This window comes from Sphaeramia orbicularis, chromosome 19, assembly GCF_902148855.1.
Source record: "Sphaeramia orbicularis chromosome 19, fSphaOr1.1, whole genome shotgun sequence".
In the NCBI taxonomy this organism is placed as follows: Eukaryota; Metazoa; Chordata; class Actinopteri; order Kurtiformes; family Apogonidae; genus Sphaeramia; species Sphaeramia orbicularis.
Window position 1 is genome coordinate 25653152 of NC_043975.1, and position 15876 is coordinate 25669027.

General features: G+C 38.6%; 1 protein-coding gene across 1 annotated transcript in view; it reads right to left on the reverse strand.

Moving 5' to 3' along the window:
- Window positions 1–15355, reverse strand: part of LOC115410559 (thyroid hormone receptor alpha-B) — a 158357-nt gene extending 143002 nt beyond the window's left edge. The window contains exon 1 of the mRNA XM_030122248.1: window positions 14834–15355. The gene's annotated coding sequence lies outside the window, so the exon portion shown is untranslated. The remainder of the gene's footprint in view (window positions 1–14833) is intronic.
- Between the last annotated feature and the right edge of the window lie 521 nt (window positions 15356–15876).

The window sequence follows — 15876 nt, forward strand, 5'->3', positions numbered from 1 at the left end:
ATGATAAATTATAAAGGGACAGTTGGAGACTCAATGAAAAATCTTCATAATAATAATGCCTAGATAATGAATTTATTTGTTTAAAACAGGTAGGTTAGGTGAGATTTAATGCTCATTTTTGCAGTATATATACGCTATATGTCCAAAACGTATTGGCGCACATTGAAGTCATGTGTTTTGTTGTTAACAGGTTCCTGGGCAAAAAAAAAATAAATTAAAATACAAGAAATGTCAGAATATAAACATCACTGAAATAATCATTTTATTACATCTTCGGGGTTAATTTTGTTTACAATGTCATCTAAAACATTAATAGAATGCTTCATAGTTTGTTATTACTAACTTTTAGTCAACATTGACATTTTTTAGCATTATAATTAAATTAAATTATATCATTATCATTATAATAAAATTCAACCTCTAGATTTCTGAAATCACATTCTAACCATAAATAAACACTTTAAACCACAAGTAACCGTCTGGGTTTGTCACCTCTCACCCAGGAAGAAAAATCAGCTGCTAAACTTAAAAGAAATATTGATTTGACATTTATTGTGATAATTCATACGCTTACTGTGGTAATATTTCACATCAACAGAAATGGGAAGTACAACAAATTGCATGAGTAATTTGTTCCAGTATTTTTGTCCATGTTGTGAAGGATAAGGCCTTAATGGTGGTCCAGATGAAGTCACATACATGTAAATTTTACAGCACATTTCATGTCTATGTCTGCATTATAACATACTCTCATTGAGTGGTAGATAGTGTGATTCCTTTTAGTAAGTCAAGTGAAAACAGCTATTGTCAATTATAAAAATGATGAAATTTAGATGGAATAAATTGAATTTTTGCCCTCTGTGGCTGACACCTCTTAAAAGACTTAATCATGCATGGCTGAATTTTACACCCACGCAAAGCCCAGTTCAACGTGAAGACAACCCACTAAATGAACTGACTCCACTGGCCCGGCCCTGGTGTGTTTACAGGAACGCATGATGCAGACACATGTATGTGTTCATCAGTATGTACAACGAGATTTCAGCAGAGATGGTTCAATAAACAATTATTCACTGGCTAGAAACACACTGGCCCTCATTTCTAATAATAAAATCAGTTGCACAACTAAACGCAAAACGCGCTGCAGGATGGTACAGATATGGAGCTAAACACAATCTATCGTGGTGGTATGATGGTTGTGTACGTGAATCACTCTCTCGGGTTCAGGAAGTAGTTTCACAAGAGTCAGGTTAAAGACGCAGACTTGTTTTTCTCAAAGAAACGTAGGGTTCAAGACCACTCGGAGAAAATGCTTCCCTTGTGATTTCAGCAAACTTAACAGAATTATAAAATGAACACAAATTTGTGAGCCAACAAAAATTAAACCTCATGTTAATACAGTTAACATCAGCTATATGGGATTTGGAGGTAATGAGCTCACTCGTGTAAATCAATTAAGCCCTTCACATTGCCATTGCCATGTTAAGGCTCAGCAACTAATGCTGAGTGAGAATTCAAAACAAGCAAAGGCAGAGGGCAGAGAAGACAAGGGGTCGCCTTCGGTCAACAGCTCCCCATGTGTCATATAAGAGTCTGCAGACAGGCGTGCTCAGCGCATGCACACACATGCCCACACACACGCACACAGGGCCAGCACAGGGTGAGCAATGGTCTGTAAACAAAGTACTTTCACATGATACCTACATAAATAGGCACACGCAGAGAGTACATTAACTCACCGGCCAACAGATGATCTGAGTTCTCTCTTTCTGCTATTTTCTCTCTCTGATATTCTCTCACATACACAAACACAAATGCAAGGTCAGCGGGGTCACGGCGTCTGCTTTGGCACAGAGGAGGACTACAGGTGTGAAAATAGGGAGATCTCCCTCTAGGGACAGCTGGAACCGGTCCAACCTGGACATGGGTCAGGGACACAACTCAGTGAACATGTCCAACTTCCCAAGGCCTAGTCCACTTGTCACCGTAGACGGTTACCCAGAGCCTCCACCTGGACAGGCTGGAGGTCATTTGAATAATCGTGACTGTTGTTTGCTTCTACCTTTTTAATAATAATTCACATCGCTTTGTTAAACTTGCATTGTTACGGCTGAATTTCAATCATCGCTGAAAGGGTTAAAATAGAAAAACTTTCATGTCTCCTATCGAATCTAGATCAGTTCTGTCACCCAGAGCAGCAAGTGTCACCTCTAAGCAGAGAAAATACAACAACAAGACAGCATTTCACAAGGGCAATAGCTGATAATAATGCTGTGCTTCTTGGTGACAGGTTTAACTGCAGCTCATACATACTGAGAAAAACATAGACTATATAACACTATGTTCTAAAACCAGCCACTGGCAACTTGGCAAAGTGAGTCGACACCATCTGCCCCTTCACACAGCTGCAAGCCTGCAACATCCTAAAACAGCTTTGTCTTGTGAATCTTTGATCTGAACTGGGCTTTACACTTTTATATGTATATCTACTGAATACTTATGATTATATATTATATTATTTGCATTTCCAAAACCTTCTTTTAAATGAAGCTGTCATGGAATGCAGTGAAGATGAACAAACATGTTTTGTTTTTGTTTTTTTCTTTTGGATTGTAATATAGATTTTCAATTGGAGATGAATGAAAAGTATTTTGACGTCATTAATGAGAACCTTATGTAAGCAACAGAAAGCAGTTACTCCAGTCACACAGGACTGTTGGCAGCTTATTGCTCCACTCAGTGTCATCTTGCATTAAACGGTGTCAAAGCTTTGTTCTTGGGCACAGCATCAAACACTCACTGAAGACAGTTTAGACAAAGCGGTACAAACAGAGAGACTAGTAGTGTGAATAATAAGTGACTATGTATTTTTCATATGCCATACTAACACTGTGATGCAACATGAGCTCTTCACAGCGTCATATCTATCTGTAGAATCATGTGTGATCACATATTTACTAATAATAACTATCTGCACATGCCTGCTGTGGAAAGGCATGCATATCAGCTATATGAGATGCTGTGCCATTGTCCATTTCTTTACATACACCCCCTGTATGTCACATCCCAGTGTTGCCAGGCCAATGCTACTGCTAGTGTGCACTAATCACAGGGTGATCACACTCACACTTTGCCGATTAAGTTTCCTGCTTTCTGGGCCAGCTATGTTGAGAGAAACATGACCCTGCCCTCTACAGCAAACACGTGCAGGGACTGCAGAAATACAATGCTCACACAAGCAGCACTGCATACACCCACAAATAAGCAATAAAAGTAAATCCACATGCCAATATCAGCATTAAAAGCCATTATTACCCACATGTCAACAGATGAAGTGTGTAAAACAAGAGGTGTTGCTTTTGATATCGGAAGGAAAGGAAATACTTGAATTGTGTGCCAACATTTGTTGACTGGCTGTAGTGGAGATGACTCAGATGAGGAATCTGCATGCCTGCCAGATCAGCATGTCTTGCAAACTTTGTACCTAGAAATGTGCATGCACACATACACATAAACAGCCTCAGGGTTCTTGGCATTACCTGGCTGGACCTCCAAGCATGCACCTCTCCAACGCTAACAGCTAGGGATGAAACATACTGCCTGGCCCTTGCCCTCTAGACTACATATACACTTTGAAGTTGTAAAACATCCTTGAGGCTGTTCCAAGTAAAGTGAAAAATAGGAACAAAAGATGCTCAGTAAAGCATGGCATAATAATCCATTCATATCGGACGTCAGTATGTGAGCTATGTGCAAGAGGCTTAATGAAGGCTGCATTAAGTGTTGCACCAGCTGATTCTTTCCATTGGTGAAACTATAAAACATCTATAAACAAGCAAGGACCTTGTTGTGCTACTTTGCAGGAATGCTTTTAAGGACGAACTACAGACTTTTCATGAAAATGTGAAGAGTTGGCTTTTACGTTGTTCTATATGTTTAAAGTGCTGTTTGCCCTCACATCAATATTAACCCTTTCATGCATAGTGGTCACTACAGTGGACAGTTACTCTCCAGCTGTTCTCTTGTATTTTCATGGGGTTTTTTTGTTTTAGTTCCATATCAGCCAATACAGTGGACACTCATGCACCATCTAAAACACTGCAGTTCATACAATTATTGTAACTTTGCTGCTCATGATAAACCTGATCTGCAGTGACATGTTTTAGTGTAAATCAATTGCTAATTGTTATTAGACTGTAATTAAGAAACTTTTTTTTTGTGCATATCCTCCTGAGACCCAGCAATGCCTTTTGTCCCCTGTAGGGGACAAAAGTTTGACAGTTTTACTTAAAAAATACTGTGCATTGCAATGGACATTCCATTAAAAAAAATCAATCAATAAATAAAAATAATTTTAAAAATGTATCTGAAAAAATTGTTGCATTATGCAGTTTCCAATCAAGACAATTTTTTAATGTAAAAAAGCTAAAACTGTCAAATTCCTGGGTCTCAGGAGGATATTATCTCCATGAAATGAGTAATAACTAATATTGGAGTATGATAAAATGTGAGAAAACAGTAGCAATTTAGCAATTAGCTGCATTAAAAATGTTATTTCATAGTTTTCACACAGTATATCACTTTCTGATGATGATTTTTAAATACATGTTTCTTTGCTTCAAAAATTAAACGCATGGTGTCCAGCTGAGTGGACATTTTTTTAACTCCACGAAAAACAGGTTCATTTAAAAATAAATAAATAAATAAAGAAATTGCATTGTTTTTTTCATGCCTAAAGAGGAACAAAAACACTCAAGAAAAAAATATTGACTAAGGTTCTCATAATTCATGCATGAAAGGGTTAAACACCTTTAATACACGTTATATATTACACCTACACTAACATTATAATTCCATGTAAAATACTACACAGAAACATGGCACCTGTTGTTTGAATAGAAAAATTAAGTTACACTTGACAGATGACTTACTTACTTTCTATTCTATGAGGTCTATACAGTGCTGACTTATGCACTCATTTATTTCCCTTCATGAGTGATTGATAAAGACAGATTTCTCACCTTTCTGTCACTGAGCCATTTGTACGGCTACTATGCTCTGTCATCTATTTTAAGGTATCAAAGTGTGCAGAAAATAACAACACATACAATTGATGACATACACCGAGAGCATCAGCTTTTTTGGGGCCATGATTAACCACTGCTGCAGCTCACATTACCACTGAAATTAAACAAATATGAATACACGGAGTGGCTGACTTGCTCGTCTCATTCGGTCTCAAGCATCAAGTGAATAACTGAATAAGTGTGCCAGCATCGAAGTAAATGACATGCATCGCGCCATTAACTACGTACCTTCATACCGCAGCTACACGATTTGGTATAAAAGGCGTATAGTGATTATTGAACACTGTACTGTGATTTGCAGTTGTAACACATATACAGTCAAATGCACAAACTTGGCAAAACAATACAACAGAGAAAAAAGAGAACCTAAAGAAAGTTGTGACTTTCATTTAACATGTTCTACACACTTCCTCTCTGTGCTCAGTATCATGAATCACCATATGAGAGGGGTTGTGTTTATTATTTTTTTCCATTTCTGTAATTAAATCTTCCAAAAAATGGACCATTAAATTGCAGCCTTTTGCAATTATTTGATTGCACAGGATATTGCGATTATAACTCAATTAAATTGGCAGCCCCAAACACACCATCCATCAGCCCTAAGCCCCGAGGTTGATTCTGTGCGTCGTCCAATTGTCCAACTCATGATTCAAGTCGTAAATATAAAGCATCTATGAGCAAACACGGCCCCTGCTGTTCTACTGTGCAGGAATGCTTTTAAACATCCAAGACGAACTACAAACTTTTCATGAAAATGTGCTAACCTGGCATTAAAGTTTGGGGTTTTTTTCCATTTCTGCAATTAAATCTTCCTAATCTTACAATGCAATTACAATTCAATTAATTGTGCAGCCTTGGTTCATAGTCCTCAAACACATCATCCGACAGCCAAAAGCCTGACAAACCACAGCGTATCCACATGCAGCTGCGACAATGGCACATGGCTTCCATCATCATCATTATTCTTTCACAACACAGCAACCAAGCTACTCTACACCCTGATGTTTACACATACAGATAGGAAGAGACTCAGAGCCAAGAGCCAGCTGTTGGTAACTTCTTCAGGAAATGCGCTGACATAACCTCAACAAATGGCCTACTTTACTTCTGGTCAAAGGCAATGTGCTAAAAATAATCTGAAATGAAGTGAGGCATTCTGTGGCATATGAATTATTCCACTTTCCAAATAATTTAGATATAATGCCAAAAAAAGCTTGAAAGAATGAAGTGTATGGTGAGTAATAAGCTTTGGAGAGTAAGTCCATGCCAGTTACACCTCAAAGAACTACACCTTGAAGTGACCTCTCACCCCAGAGACCATAGTAATTAGAGGTGTTAGAAAATATCAGTTCAGCCATATATCGCGATATTTCATTATACTGTATCGATATTTTTAGGTATTTATTCAAATGCAGATATAGCGGAGGTTCATTTTTGTTTTTTGTTATACTTTTTTGTTTATATTTTATTTATTATTATTTAACACTGTTCTATTCAATAATGGTTATTTGAAGCATCCTAAAAGCACTTTTTATTGTCTGAGAGAGGCAGATGTTAGTTCCTTTGTTGGGACAAAAATAATACTATGATGTTAGGTCTAAACGACTAGAATATAAACATTTGAGCAGGATCTTAAACTGTAATGTCAGTAAAACATAATTTAAGTTTTAACAGAGGAAAATTTTATGATATAGCATTAGATCCTGTTGTGATCAAATAAAAATGTGTTTAGTATTTGTGCATATTTCGGGTGTAAGTCAATTCTTCAAGGAAATAATCATTTAAAAAAAAAAAAAAAGAAACAAATAAACAATTGTCTTTTAACAGCATCATCATTGATATATCATATAGTGATTCTAGCATTGTGACTTGTTTCGTATCGCCAGATTCTTGCCAATACACACCCTTAATAGTAATTCAGTGTAATTGCTCTGACAAAAGAAGTTCTACTGTGAAAACTATACATGTGACCAAAATCTAAGGCAAGCCCTAAAGAAGGAAGAAGGCTGCTGCTGTAAATTAGTTAAAAAAAAAAAAAAAAAAGAAAAAAAAGGTGAGCAGTGAAAACTATGGCTACTTGCTGTAACTGAATGTATTAAATCCTCAATGGAGCTTGAAAGCACAACGCTTAAGTTTTAGTGCTTTCTAAAACAGTAACCACACAGCTTCTGTATATATTAAAAGGATTTACCTCTGGTGTTACGCTGACAAATGCAGCACAGAAAACATACACACTACAGTCCCATCCCAATCACGTCACGTTAGGAATCAAAAGCAATAGCCCTGATTAAAAAAACACATGCTTCTACATAAATAGAAGGCCAACTCTTCAAACAAATGTCTTTATTTTGGTCTTGTTCACTATGCCGCCTTTTCACAGCAAAAGTAAGTGTCTGGCATTTGGCCTTAAACCCAATAAAAAAGTAAATGATCAAGAGGTGGAGTTCTGTTGAAGCTTGCCAAACCATCAGGCATTGGAACAAGTCCATCCAAATTTCCTCAAGCATGACAGATTATGAAACAGGGAGCAATAAACTTGGAGCTTTTTTTTTTTTTTGCTACATAGCCAACCATTTATTCAGTCCCTGGTTTTGGGGGTATTTAAGAGGTATTTGAGTAACGGTGGCTTTGTAAGACATGTAAACCAACACCACTGCTTCATTCTTAAAAAAAAAGAAAAAACTGGCTGAGTTTATTTACTACAACAGTTAAGCATACAATAAGTGCATGCTATAAAATCACTGTGATAGGATATTAAGGGTTAAACCATTCTCTAGTCATGGCTGTTTGATAAAGTAATGAAATGTTGACCTATATACAGCACATGTTGGAGGAGCAGAATAGTCATGGCAGCACTTGGGTCTCTGCCAAAATTGTAATTGTGGGGTTTTATAAGCATCTCTTTGCTTAGAGTTATTCATTGCCTCAGCAGATAATATGCTAGGGGATGGAAAATTTCTAACTTAAGGCTGTAACAGAGATAAGCATTTACATACAAGTAACTATTACAACCACTAGTCTGGCTTTGAACTAGGTTTTGACAATGCATAACAGTAAAAAACAAAACATATAACACATAGGCTAGACATGTAATAAAGATATCCGACTGTCATTCATCACCTTCTGAATTCTGAGTTCCCTTCACTGTACAAGAATAATTAGAATCCCACACATTAATTCTCTGTGGAAACATGATGATAATAAACTGATTATCTTATACCCCAGAGGCACAGAAACAGAAACTGCCAGTTAAATCTCAAATACACATTAGGGGAATCCCATTTAAGGCAAAACACAAAAGTGTTTATGACAGTAGAAAAAAGTAGCCACTTTATTGTCTTGGGGATTGCTTGTGTTACACGTCTGAAAATATGTAGTGAATTAATTTGGGTTGCATAAACTCAACCGCCTCTTCAAGAGAAAGTGAAAGATGTTCAGTGCCAACAAATGGGTCAGATGGATTCCTCTGCGTAAAGTGCTCTACTGCTACATCCTGGCAAAAATAAACCTCCCGAGCCTCGGTGCCAAGTATTCCCGTTGATGAAAAGCCAGTTGTGAGTGGCCCCAGTTGTCCCCAGCAGAGCCAAGCTGACTGGTGTTAATAAGAGAGAAGTGCGGCTGTGTAAAACAGCCTCGCTACTCTCACTGGCCAATAAAGGCCATTTTACAAGTTATTATTTTCCCTGGTGATTTGGAAGCTGCTGCACTCACTCCGGGAACTCAGGCTCGCTGAGAGGACCACAAAGACAAGTAGGGCAGCAGAGAACAACAGCGGTGGTGAGTGTCATTGAATTAATAGAGATATAAAAAAAGGGAGCAAAGGGGCCTCTGGTAACCATCTGCATAGAAACTACTGTTAATCAGACAGAGTAAAAAAAAAAAAAAAACTGGAAAAAAAAAAAGGGCTGAAAAATTTTAAAGAACGCTAATCCTCTAAATGGGAGCAACAAACTTTAAGCGTACTGGCTGGCATGTGACATATAGTAATGTGTGTTTGTGTGTAACAAGGTCAGGATGATTAAGTATCTTTTAAACAACACAACTCCCAGAGGCCCGTGTAAGGACCGGTACAGGGTACACTGATAATCTCTTGTCATGTTCACCATGACAGTATGCTTATCGGCAGTGGCACTTCACAGACCTGTGAATGTAGCACAAACCAGCTAAGACGTCACATTGAGGGGTTAGTGTCATTCTTATTGTCTAGTGCAGTTTCAGAGTACCGTTGCCTCATAGAGAACCCACTGGGCTTTTACTTTGAAGAACCTAAAACAACAAACAAAGCTCTTATTATATCTCATTATTTTATACATAAATAAGGCTACTGTTAGGGTTGAGTAGATGGGTGGATTTGATGAAGTCTGTATGTGTGTCTGCATGTAAATAAACAGCACTGTGTGAGGCATAAATCCACTCTGTTTTTCAGTTGCTCCCTATGATGTTTCCTTTTCAGTACAAGCCTGTATATAGCCGAACTTGCAATAACTTAACTTCAACAGTTCCCTCTACGTGAGTCACATTTTTACCTTTAAGACACAGGTTTCAATGTCTCACCTGATACAATGACAGAGTACAAAGAAAAGCATTTCTGTTGTTATCACAATGCAAACAGTATCAGTCTGCAACAGTTTGTCCTGCGGAGCTGCAGATCTCTCCTTTTCTCTCTTTTTCCCTCTCTCCCTCAATGCACCTTAACACTGGGTGTAATTAACATTATACTTAATGTTTCTGCTGGTCTAACAGAATAACGCTGTAATGTTGGTACAGTGGATACATTAATGTAACAGCATAAGGCAGCGGGAAATGAGCAAACACCTGATGAAATCATTGGGTGCAAATTGGTAAACATTATAACACAAGCTGCTGTTAACCATATAATGCACAGTATGTCATCGCTGTCAGTAAGTGCGTGCCCGTTAAACACCATAAACAAAGTGCACGCAAGTGGATGATGTTGTGAAGTGGAATCAAGGGATTTGCCTTCGCCAGTGAAAATCCATCTCATGTGACAAAAGCAGAAATTAAGTTTTCTTCACATTAGATTCATTTTGGCACATGTATTCAGGTCATGTAATTTCATTCTAGCGCCACATTAACATTAGTTAGAGAGATATGACTCCACTGAGAGGTAACCAAATGAAATGTTACAATGAATAAAATTATTTCTTCCCCTGAATTTGAGTATCTAACATATACTTATCTAAAATTCATCATATACTTATATAACATATAAGCTCCTTATAGTTACTGTAATGCAAAAATGTTATTTATTATAGCTTAATTAGCAGTATTTTTAGGTATTGTGACAAGAGTTAAGTAAGTAATAACATGGTATGAACACTGAAAACACTGATAGATAAAGCAATTAATTGTCAAACCTAAGTAAAGTTACAGCTACTCGCTTTTGCATGACTGCACTGCATTGTTCTATTATGTGCAAATATGCAATTTACACATTTATAACCTTCATAGAACCAGTTTGTGTGAAGGGGCTGGCTAACACTCCTGTATTTCCCCCAAATCGGTGCAAAACCATCATGATCTCAGCTGAGTTCTTGTAATATAGTCTTATATGATACAATAAAGAATTCCTGATTTGTGGCCAGTCAGCTGAATAATTTCTTAATCCATAAAGTAGGCAGTGAATTGGTTCTGCAGAAAAAAACTGAATCAAGTGCTTCTACATAAACGCACTTAGACAAAGATGACTTTGTTTGGTATATGTATCTGGATACACTATATTGGTAAACACATTCCATCCACCGCCACAAATCTATCCACTTTGAATGCAGAAACCCGTGATGATCAGATGACATTTTGTGGTTGGCTGCATTCACCCTGGATGACTGGAGCCTATGACCCAACCTACATGTCTATAGCATATGGGTGGTATAATCTAATTAGTCATAGGCGAAAACACAGACAATGTGCCTTGGGGCTTGGCTTCTATAAGATGAGCTGCGGTCAGCTGAGGTTAAAAAGAAAATGAATGTACAAGACTAACAAACGAATCCTATTGTAGTCTACGACAGTAGTTCTACTCAATTCACTTGGGGGCCCGGGGGGGGGGGGGGGTCAGGATTTTTCTCTGGTCATTAAGACCCAGCCCATTTTTACAGAATCCATAACAAAGAAATGTATGTTTCAATAATAATAAGCCAGTATGTATATATACACAATATCATCTTCAGTCTGCTTTAAAAACTAAAACATATTTTCATTTCTACATTCAGATTTCACTTTAACACATTTGAGGAGCCTGTATTGACTCAAGTCAGTCTTTCAGTTTTGGTTGGTTCCATGTTCTTGTCTGCACACACTTGGGTTTCACTTCATTTTTATCATCACCGTACATATCTCCATATTCATATCTATTATCATCCAATATCTAATTCTGCCTATGAACAACAGTATAAAGTTAGCCAGTCACATTTCAATCAGATTTTTCTTATATCATGACAAAGGCCAGTTACTGCACATCTTTCACGCATGTTTAATAGCTATGCACTTTGGGTTTTTTTTCTCCACAATGCATTCAATCTGCGACCCACTTTTGGGTCATGACCTAGAAGTTGAGAAAGCCGAGTCTAGGGCATGCAACATGGATGAAAAGACAACATTAAACAGGTTGCTCCTGTCATGTAAAACAGCATGATCTACAGATAATGTTGTTCATGTAATGTCCTCTAAGGTCCAATAGGCTAAAAATTGGACTCTGTTAGCTGTTATATTTAGTTTGACAAATGAACCACAGCTCAATCCAATGGTAAATGGGCTGCATTTATACACCACTTTTCTACCTTAATGGCTCCCAAAGCAATTTACACCATGTCACACTCACCTATTCACATACAATGTGGGCTTCGGTATCTTTTCCAGAGACACTTAGATGAGAGAAACCAGGGACTAAACAACAGACTTTCTAGATTGTGGATGATCCATGGTATCATCTGTACAACAGCCATCCAGTAAGCCAAAAAGGACAAATCGATAAATGGAATCCAATAAATAGAAAAAAAACAACCTGCCAAATTAGATGTATATCATCCATTAATCATTCCACAATCATTGTGGGAGCAAAACAGGGCAAACTACAGCGTAAATAATGTGTAAACACTACTTGCTGTGCTAAGGTATAGCTTTTGTCATACTGGGCTACCCAGCATGCCCTCTGCCTCTCCAGACAGCTCTGACATTATTATACAGCAGATACAAACCAGGACATCAGCTGCATAGCTGAGGTTATATAAGTGAACGAACGCTGTATGTGTCTAAGCATTCAGTGCAGTTACACCACCGTAGGGAATAGGAGGGGATGGGTGTAGATGAAGGGGGAAGACAGAGAAGGAAAAGAGAGGGAAGAATGGAGACAGACAGAACCAGGGTCACAAAAAGAGAGGCCCACTGGGGCGCTCGCTGCTGGGAGAGACTGAGGAAGGTCACCTCTGGCCCCCTAAAGGAGCCCCAGCCAACATGCATTACCAACACACTGGAGAAGAGAAGAGAAGAGAAGAGAAGAGAAGAGAAGAGAAGAGAAGAGAAGAGAAGAGAAGAGAAGAGAAGAGAAGAGAAGAGAAAGTCGCATGAGGCTACAAAGAAAAAAAAAAAAAAACACCTTCCATGTGTTCTTTCCTTCATACACTGTTACATCACTGAGTCAGGAACAAAGCTACTTAGTGCATATCCTCTTTGAACGATGAAAAACAATTTACTTAAGAATGTTTGCTGGTTTCTGAGGACATTTTATTTTACAGAAAATACAGGCAGAGACTTTTACTGTGGTGTCTTACACATAAATGTGGTGTATTTAGTGTATCCTCAGACAAAATGTTTATAGTTGGATGGTGCATTTGTCCAAGGCTAATCATCAACCCGGCAGAGAGAACACTGCGATTTAAACTGATGGCTAATCATTAATGAATAATGGGTATCCGGGGCCATACTGGCTGATACGGCTGTACATTAGTTTTGTTTTACCTGCTATCATGCATTGCATTTTAAAACCTGGGTTCTGTAGTCTTTTAGCATCACCTATATTTATATATGTATTATTTATCATGTCTCTTTATAACTTCAAGGTGTGAACATGACTGAGATGTCCTTCAAAGTAAGACCATTTCCATGCACATTGAAAACTTAATCTGTTTCTAGTGATTCTACAACATCCTTGTGAAAAAAAACTGCTTTCAGCGCAGCAATTCTTGGAAATAGATCGACAACTACCTGCAAAAATGCATTAGATTAGTAAGAGCCTTACTTAATTTTTACTGGTAAAATATATATTTATACGACACTACACTATGAAAAAGCTTTCGTGTGCCAGAGGAAATGCTTTAGACGCCAGCTTGATAAATTCAACTGAAGAAGCATACTGCTTTTAGACTGTCACTTTCCATCAGCACAGTGCAAGATACAACTGTGAAAATGAATGTGACTGAGAATCAAGACCCTGAAAAGGCTCTGAGCAAAGTGGTTATACTGAGTGATTTAATTATTACAGCACAGCAAAAGAGCGATGAAGGGTTTTACACACAAACAGCTGCAATGGCATAAAGGAAACTTTAACCATAATCTGTTGTACTCAATCATGTCCTGCGATTATCCTCATTGGAGATGTTCACATGGTCTGAGTCAAAGATAATAAAGTGTCGGTTCTTCTTGTCAGCAGTCACTCGAGGCAATGAAACATCAGTATTAATATGTTTTTTGGCAACATTTGGTATTTACATTTCTGTTAAGGCAACTCCCTAAGTAATTAGCCAGAAGGTACACACTATTATACTGTATATTAATGCAAAAGAAGCTACTAAAACAAAGCCCCCTAAATGGATTTTTAACCCTGACAGTGTTATTTAAATACCTGTTGTGTCTAGAGCAGGAGCACTGGGATGACAGTCAATATCTAAGCTGCACTTGAAATTTGTCAATTTAAAAAGTAGAATATAGTCTACATTCAGACTCAGAGAAGGCACAAGCAATGCCACAGCATTAAAGGATGTGCAAAAGCATATTTCTTAGCACTACAAATAAAGGCAAAAAGCTTTAAGTTCAGCATAATACAACTAGATAATCCAAATCCAATTGCTCTTACATGTTCTTAACCTTTCTTCAACTATTAAAATGATACTTTCAGGTACTGTGGGTCAAAGCTTGCATGCAACACTTTTTAAGCAAACAGAATTAGGATCGGATAAGTACACGATTGCAAGTACAAAAAGCACAGTGAGGCGTCCCTATAGGAGGATTATGAGTCTATTGTAGCTGCTGATCATTATCGATCCGTTTATCTACACTGAGCTATATGCGTGCACGTGTGCGTGTTTGATTGGACAATGCGCGCTCCAGAAGAGAGGAGAGGAGCGGGCGTAAATCCAAGTTCGGGCCCTGAAGGCAGCACACACACACACTCACAGACCGAGAGAGAGAGAGGGAGAACCATACCCCCCTAAAACGCACCACTACCCACCGTCTTCCAGCACTGTTACGCATTGTCGCTGCACAATTAGGAATGACCACTAAGCAGCTACGTCAACAACTGAGGCGAAATGGCCCCAAACCGAGACCAGAGCCAGCCTCCTGTGCTTGAACACGGTGTGTACCTGATCTGTCAAAACCCCGCACAGGCTACTGAGGCTAGCACGGCCAAACAACTGCATGCACAAACCACGCTGCGAACATCCGACTGGCTTAAAAAAATAATAACAACAATAATAATAATAATAATAAAACCTGATGTCGACACTCACCGTTGGCAACCCCACGCGGTTTGGACACCAGTTCGAGTGGGATATCAGAGCATTAGGGCGGAAAGCGGGAGAAAGTTAGCAGGGCTCCTCTGGTTTGTGCACAAGTGTAGCAGCAGCGGACTGGCTACGGCAGTCCGAAGCTCCGGTCCTCCGCCAAGGTGCTGCCTTTACTGCGCCTCGTACCGTCAAATTATCTCCGTCCTCACGCGCAACAACCAGCCCCACTTCCTGTAGGAATCTGCTCTGCCAAAATTAACAGTTTATCCCCCTTTTTTCCGCTGTCTTCCAGTAGCGTTTGGATGTGCTGCAACGACAGGGGGGAAAGAACCAAAAAGAAATACTACACGGTCGCTCCTCCCTCCGCATATGTACAGTACAGTAAAGGGAACGCAGGGCTGTGTAAGCACTTATTAAAACTATACCGCTCTCTACAGGACCACCACTGTAAAGCACACACTGGACTTACTAACACATGTTCAGATGGGATATGCGGAACATCCTATGCCTTGCTTATTTATTGTCTCCATTACTGCACCCAAGCCTGCCCCCCCCCCCGTCCTCGTGCCTGTGGGAAGGGGAAGGGGAGGAGGGGGGGATTACTCCACTTTGTATCAGATCTGCACGAGGAAACAATACATCAGTCTGCACGAGCTCAGGTTGTATCAATAGAACACTGTCACTGAAGTCATTAAAAAAAAAAAAAAAAAAAAACACTTTTGGCTTAATACAGGGTGGGGAAGCAAAATTTACAATGAACATTTAGTTGTTTTTTCTCAGCAGGCACTACGTCAATTGTTTTGAAACCAAACATATATTGATGTCATAATCATACCTAACACTATTATCCATACCTTTTCAGAAACTTTTGCCCATATGAGTAATCAGGAAAGCCAACGTCAAAGAGTGTGTGATTTGCTGAATGCACTCGTCACACCAAAGGAGATTTCAAAATTAGTTGGAGTGTCCATAAAGACTGTTTATAAAGGAAAGAAGAGAATGACTATGAACAAAACTATTACGAGAAAGTCTGGAAGTGGAAGAAG